The 6313-nt window shown below is 34.5% G+C and overlaps 1 long non-coding RNA gene across 1 annotated transcript in view; it reads right to left on the bottom strand.

Annotated features, from left to right (window-relative positions):
* Positions 1–1023: 1023 nt before the first annotated feature.
* LOC145665883 (uncharacterized) overlaps positions 1024–6313 on the bottom strand; it is a 119307-nt gene continuing 114017 nt past the window's right edge. The window contains exon 4 of the long non-coding RNA XR_014127675.1: positions 1024–1142. This is a non-coding gene — a long non-coding RNA (uncharacterized LOC145665883). The remainder of the gene's footprint in view (positions 1143–6313) is intronic.

The following is a 6313-nucleotide window of genomic DNA, read 5'->3' as shown; positions in this document are numbered from 1 at the left end:
CGTCTCCTTTAGCATAACCGGTATAACTGTGGGACGTAAAACTCAGATATTTCATTTTCATATTTAAATAACTTTCCCGGTCTGGAAATTGATTTAATGTCCGTCATTTTTTGTGATGATGATATTTGTACCTTGTGTGTAGGTTTCTGATTTCTACTTTCCAAGTAAGTGGTATCAATTACAGTTTTAATGACGGGCTATAGATTGGCCTATCATCACGTATTGCACACACACACACACAATATCTTCTGTGTGAGGTATCTCCGCCGACATTAGAAGTCTAGTGCCATTTGCTATCCAGCCTGTGATTTCACAATCTTGGGAGGCATTCATTCACGTGGAAGTGTGTACTTTAAAGTTTATTCCACAGCGTTGATTCAGTTTAGAGACATGACTCATATATTTACAAAAGGGGAGTGAAATACATCCATTGTGCCGTCAGATTGAAGCCGCTGGTGCTTGGAAGTTTATCTCAGTGGTCTGTTTATTTCTGCTAGAGAGTCAGACCGTTCATCCTATGAATGAATGACACCACAGAGCTACAACAACACTAAATTTGTAGGAGTACAAAAGCTAGAAACTGAATGCCATGGTTTGCCCATAGCCTAGAAAAGTTTAATCCAATCCTAGAATCCAAGCCTAATCTAGGTGATTATTTCACGACCTGCATTTCAATGGCCACCATCTTGTAAGTAGAGATACATTCGCATTTTACAATGGATCCAATAGTACGTGCAGAGTTACAATTTTTATTCATGCCAGCCTCCTATCTCAGAACGATTCCTAGGAAAGGAAACTTATACCTAGTCTGAGATAATCTTCATCAATTTTATAAATGATGCAATCTATAATTCCTTGGTTCAAAACTATAATTTAAAAAAGTAGAACATTTGTGATTTTCCCTGTTCATATAAGGAATCTCCTTTTACCTTGTTATGATTACCACAGACACACGTCTTTATATATATATATCGAGAGAGTGAGTGAGAGAAAGAGAGAGAGGGAGAGAGGAATACATACCCGGTAGCTGAAATCCTGACTCGGGTTGCAATGGAATATTCTTCACATAGTTGTTGAACTCAAAAGGTTTAGACACCTTGATCAATGCAATATCGTTTATTGGAACATTCGCTATATTGTGACTATAATAACAAGAGTAGTTTTGAGTTGAAGTCGTATCAATACTAATAGCAACAATAAGTAAAAAAATGAAAAAAAAACAAACAAGATTAACACAAATATGAACTTAATAGTAACCACTAATACAACAATAGTTGTAAAATGCTGATAGTTTACTGTTTTACCATTTTCGGAAGTATTATTATTATTATTATTACCGCTAAAAGAAAGAAGGCTTACAATGGTACAATGGTAAGGAACTATGTGTGTGGGATCCCTGCTTTGATATCTGCCAAGTAATTTTGTAGTAAATTACATGGTGTCCTTGGCTTTTCTTTATACGCTTTCGGTACTGCCGTTTGTTCATGCATTCTCGTTCCACAATTTTTTTCACTCCTCATTCACTTGTATTAATTATCCGTCTCCCTTATCCTAAAGTTCATAATCGTGAGACGATAAACTGAAAGATTTCATTTCTTTTAATCACTACGGCAACAACCTTTTCAAACTCATATTTTAGAGAAGTGTTTAAATATTGGGACACATTGAACAGAATCGTATATTTCTTTATTATATTTTAAGCTTTTTGGTCAATATTAATAATACGAATATTCCCAATGAACCAAAGTATTTGGTAATTTTGTTTTCTTTACCTGAAGCAGTAGATTTAACTGTTAAAGAATGTATACAATTGAATGGGTTTCATTAAAGGAGACAATGTTAAATGTTTAAATTTTATCAATATTAAGTTTCAAAATAGTGTATTTGAATTAGTTTGATATGCACTTTCACTGATAATTCCTTGATAATGACGAGAATTATATTAATAGAAGCACGAAAGATTATGATTAGCAAAAATTTAAATACGGAACAAGTAAATATAGCACTCAAATGAGTAGACCATTAGCATTTTCATATTCTAAAACATAAAAGTCATAGTGAATATATGAGTATAATTATCAAACAAACCAGGTTAATAATCAAATACTGCATTCGATAATATATATACTTTTTAAATTTCATACCACAAAAACAACCCGAAATTTTTTTCATCTCCTTCATGCATAATATAATTTTAATTTTTCTTTACATCTCATTATCAATTAAACAACTTCAGTACATTATCCAGCTAATAATTCCATGTATTTGTCAGCATAGTAGGTACGTAACTTTATTTTATTTTATGTTTTGTGTTAAACTTTGTGTTATCTTATCCCTCTTCTCATACGTGCTTGCCAACGTAATTTACAGCGTGTAATGATCTTAGAGACGTTGCGTATGAACATATATTATAAAGGTGGTAAGAATTTCGATTATCATAGTTTCCAGTGAAAACAAATGTGCTCTATCAAACAAGAATTGTTATCATATCTAAATCAAAGAAATAACTTAAAAAGAGTTTAGTTTTGAATATTCTAAATATTATTGAATGGTTCTTAAAAAACGTAGTGCTATTTAAGTAGCATTTTATAAGTTTCATTTTGAATTTGTATAAAGTGATATTTTCTTTGTCAACATTAAATACACATTGATATTTTTATAAGTATATAACATATGCATTCTACGAATAAATACATTTACTGCTACCCAGATTTTATTTACGTATCAAATACTAATAACCTGTTATTTTCAATAATGTGGCAGATCTCGTACATCTTATTCATTTCAAGTGTATTTTAGTTTATTATATTTTATAAAAGAGTTACATTTTGAGTTGTAAGATCTACAAAAACAGTAAAGTAACACGGAAACAATAATCAATGGGAATACATTTTATATAATTGTTATAGTCATTGCTTTTAAAACTTATGTAACAGTGGTATGTAGCACGCTGTCTTTAGCGAATTGTTTTATGATAAGAAATTGAAGATAAAATCTAATTAATGTCTGATCGGAAAGAATTAACAAAATTCATTGTAAGTAAATTTGTAAGATGTTTGTGACCACCAGACACTTTCTCGGGTATGTTAGAATTGCCAGGAATCGTGACTCGAAGTATTCCAAGGATTGCCAGTCGTCGACCACAATGAGGATATGTCTGCGTTTCCTAGACAAGAAGGAGCACACGCCTCTGACGTCATGCAACAACGGCGGATTCCAGATGAGAGGAAGTTCCACAAAACGAGGAGGACGAGAGGTCATCGGGAGAGTTTGACGGAGAGTTTTCTGGAGAGAGTTGCTTGGAGAGTTTCATGAGAATATTCGAGAGAGTGTTCTTGGAGATCGCGACGGTCGAGAGAATCGAGGATTGAAGTCGAATGAAAACATCTAACAGAATGCCTAGGATCAGCCTGTTACAAGTTACGCGATTTTAACATTAACTAGACGAACTCTTAAAGTTCATTAGACGTTTTGAATAATAAACAACAAGCTAGCCGTTGGCAGACCTTCGATGCATTCAGCGTAGACCGCAGCCTATTCGTAGTTCGAACCACCGACCTATCCAGTGGAGAGACCATCAGAGAGACACCGCCTAGCCTGTGGCCAGACGAAAGGAAGGCATCATTGGACCAGCACCAGCAGGAATAGCAGAGCAGATTCACAGAGGTATTTGCTGCTTTCAAATCATTGATCGACAATTCAATTTTGGTATGCAATGTTAGATCTGGCAAACTTCTAATTACCCGAAACATTTACACGACACATTACACTTACTTACATTTCATAATGAAAATACAATCGTTATTTAACTATCGAAATCTTGTGTTGTTTTTTCTGTTATTGAAATCCCTGTAATATAATGAATCAAGCTATAACCTCTCGCATAGTAGTATCTTTCGTTGTCAATCATTTCAGATAGTGAGTGGAAGGTAACTTCTCTTGGTTCACACAAACATCGCCAAATTTTAGACACGAACCATAGAGGTTGACGTGGTGGAGACTGCTGTGGGTTCGATTCCCAGTTGATATATTTAACGCATTGTCATGGTGGAGTATGCTTTGGGTTCGGTTCCAGCATGAAATTTATAGGGAATATATACCGCATTGTCATGGTAAAATGCTGGAGTTCGATTCCCGTTTCCGTCCCAGTTGCGCAGATACAGAGTAATAGTCTTCGTCACGAATTATATTATCCCAGCAATGTCATGGTGGAGACATGCTGGTGGCTTGCGCCGTTGTTAAGATCCTAGTTAATTTCATGGTGCAAAGGTTTTAAGTTCGATCGTCAGGTGATATATAGTCTATGTCATGGTAATATTCGACTCTAGTCTAAAATTAACTTCGAAATAGTCTTTATGAGTATGAATTATAGTTCCCGTCCCGCCCACCCTTGTTGTTTTTAAGTAATGCTTAAGTATAAAATTAGTTTGCATAATATTTAGACGAATGTTCGTAGATTATAATAAATGAGTGAAGAAGTGGTCCCTACAAGAGAAAAAAAGCGTTTAGAGGTGTCCAGGTTGGATTCGATAGTTCATTTAACATAGGAACACCAGGCAAAAAGAAACAAGTTAAAGTATTAGAACAAGAAAGTACAAGTAGAAAACCTAGTTCTAAGGTTGGTCCTGTAGAAAATTTTCCTTCAAGTCATGTTGCTCAATCGTTTTCGGAAGATTTTGAATCTATTTTTAAAGTTGATAATAGTTCAGTAAGAGAGAAACAAGAATTTTTAGATAATAATACGACTAGTAAGGACAAGATGACGTCGAATGTTACGTTTTACGCGGACGTAAATAAATTGCCTAAATTCGATCTAAAAGCCGATAATGAGATTATTAACTTTTTCAATGCTTACCAGATTGCGGGTGTTAGTGAAGCAAAAAGAAAATAGTTGTTGCCTAGTGTGTTTAAAGGTACCAGACGGTAATGTATTAAATTATTTTTAAAACGAAGAAACATTCATGAATTAAGTTATAAGGAATTGCAAGATAGTATTATAGAAGAATTCACGCGGACGAATGTAACTATGGACATAGAAGATAAAATTAGAGAAAGGTTACATCAAGAAGATGAACCCATAATTAACTATAATTACGACATGTTAGGGTTATGTGAAAAATTAGATGCGGATATGACCGATAAGAAAAAGGTAGGAATAATAGGCGGAGGCCTACAACCATATTATATGGAAAAGGTTGGCACGGTACATTTTCTACTATTGATAAGTTTGTTGAGGATCTGCAAAAGATTTAGAAGAATACGTGTAAGGTTGACAAGAGAGTAAAAGGAGAGGCAGGTAAAGTTACGATTAAGGACTTGCTTAAGAAAATTCGGGAACAAGTAGAAAAAGAGGATAGTGATTCGGATGTAAATAGAATATTTTTTTATAAAGAAATTAGAAGCAAAGATGACGTAAAAGTGAAACAGGAACCGCAGAGCGCAACACAGTTGGCTCAATTAGAGAAGAATATAGAGCAATTGCAGGTGACCTTAGCGACTAAATTTCAAAGTCAGGATGAACAAGAAGAAAGGCAAGGAAATTTACCTAAAGATCAAGGAAGTAATAATAACAGAGGAAATAGAAATTTTAGGAGTAGAGGTCGAAACCAGTTTAGGAACAAAAGTAACAGGAATTGAAATAGGAGCTACGAGAATTCCAATCGTGGTAGAGGAAACGGTAATTTTGGAAATAGAAGAGGAAATAGAGGTAATTGGCGTGGAAATAGAGGCGGACGAAGACAGAATTTTTGACAGGATAGGAGAAATGGTTGCGATAATAGAAATCATTGGCAGTCATGTTGTCAAAATCAAGGTCACTACAGTCAGCAACCACAGTACGTGCAGGTGGTTCCGAATCAGGTAAACGGGACTACATACTACCAACCACCGAACACACAAAGTTCAAACTAAATGACTCTGTAAATGGCAGAGGCACATTTACAGGGGATAAAAAGATTCGAGAAATTGTAGCCTCTATAACTCACGATAATGATATGCTGTATTTACCGGTAGAAGTAGAAGGAAAGAAATTACAGGCATTAATAGATACTGGATCACAGATATCTATTATAAATGAACGTTTGATACCTCCTAATGCAAAGGTAGTTTCTCAGTCAACTAGAATAAGAGGAATAACACAGAATGTGTTAGTAATAAGTAAAGTAGCAATTATTAAATTTAAGGTTTCTGGACAAAGTTTCATTTAGCGTTTAGAGTAATTCAAGATTTTCCATATCAAGTGTTAATCGGAAAGGATTTCCTGAAATGTCAAAATTGTCAGATAAATTATGGTGAGAAGAAAATAACGCTACAA

Source organism: Thermobia domestica, chromosome 1, assembly GCF_964235325.1.
Source record: "Thermobia domestica chromosome 1, izTheDome1.hap1.1, whole genome shotgun sequence".
Taxonomy (NCBI): Eukaryota; Metazoa; Arthropoda; class Insecta; order Zygentoma; family Lepismatidae; genus Thermobia; species Thermobia domestica.
The sequence above is the reverse complement of the archived record's forward strand: the minus strand, read 5'-3'. Positions and strand labels throughout refer to the sequence as shown.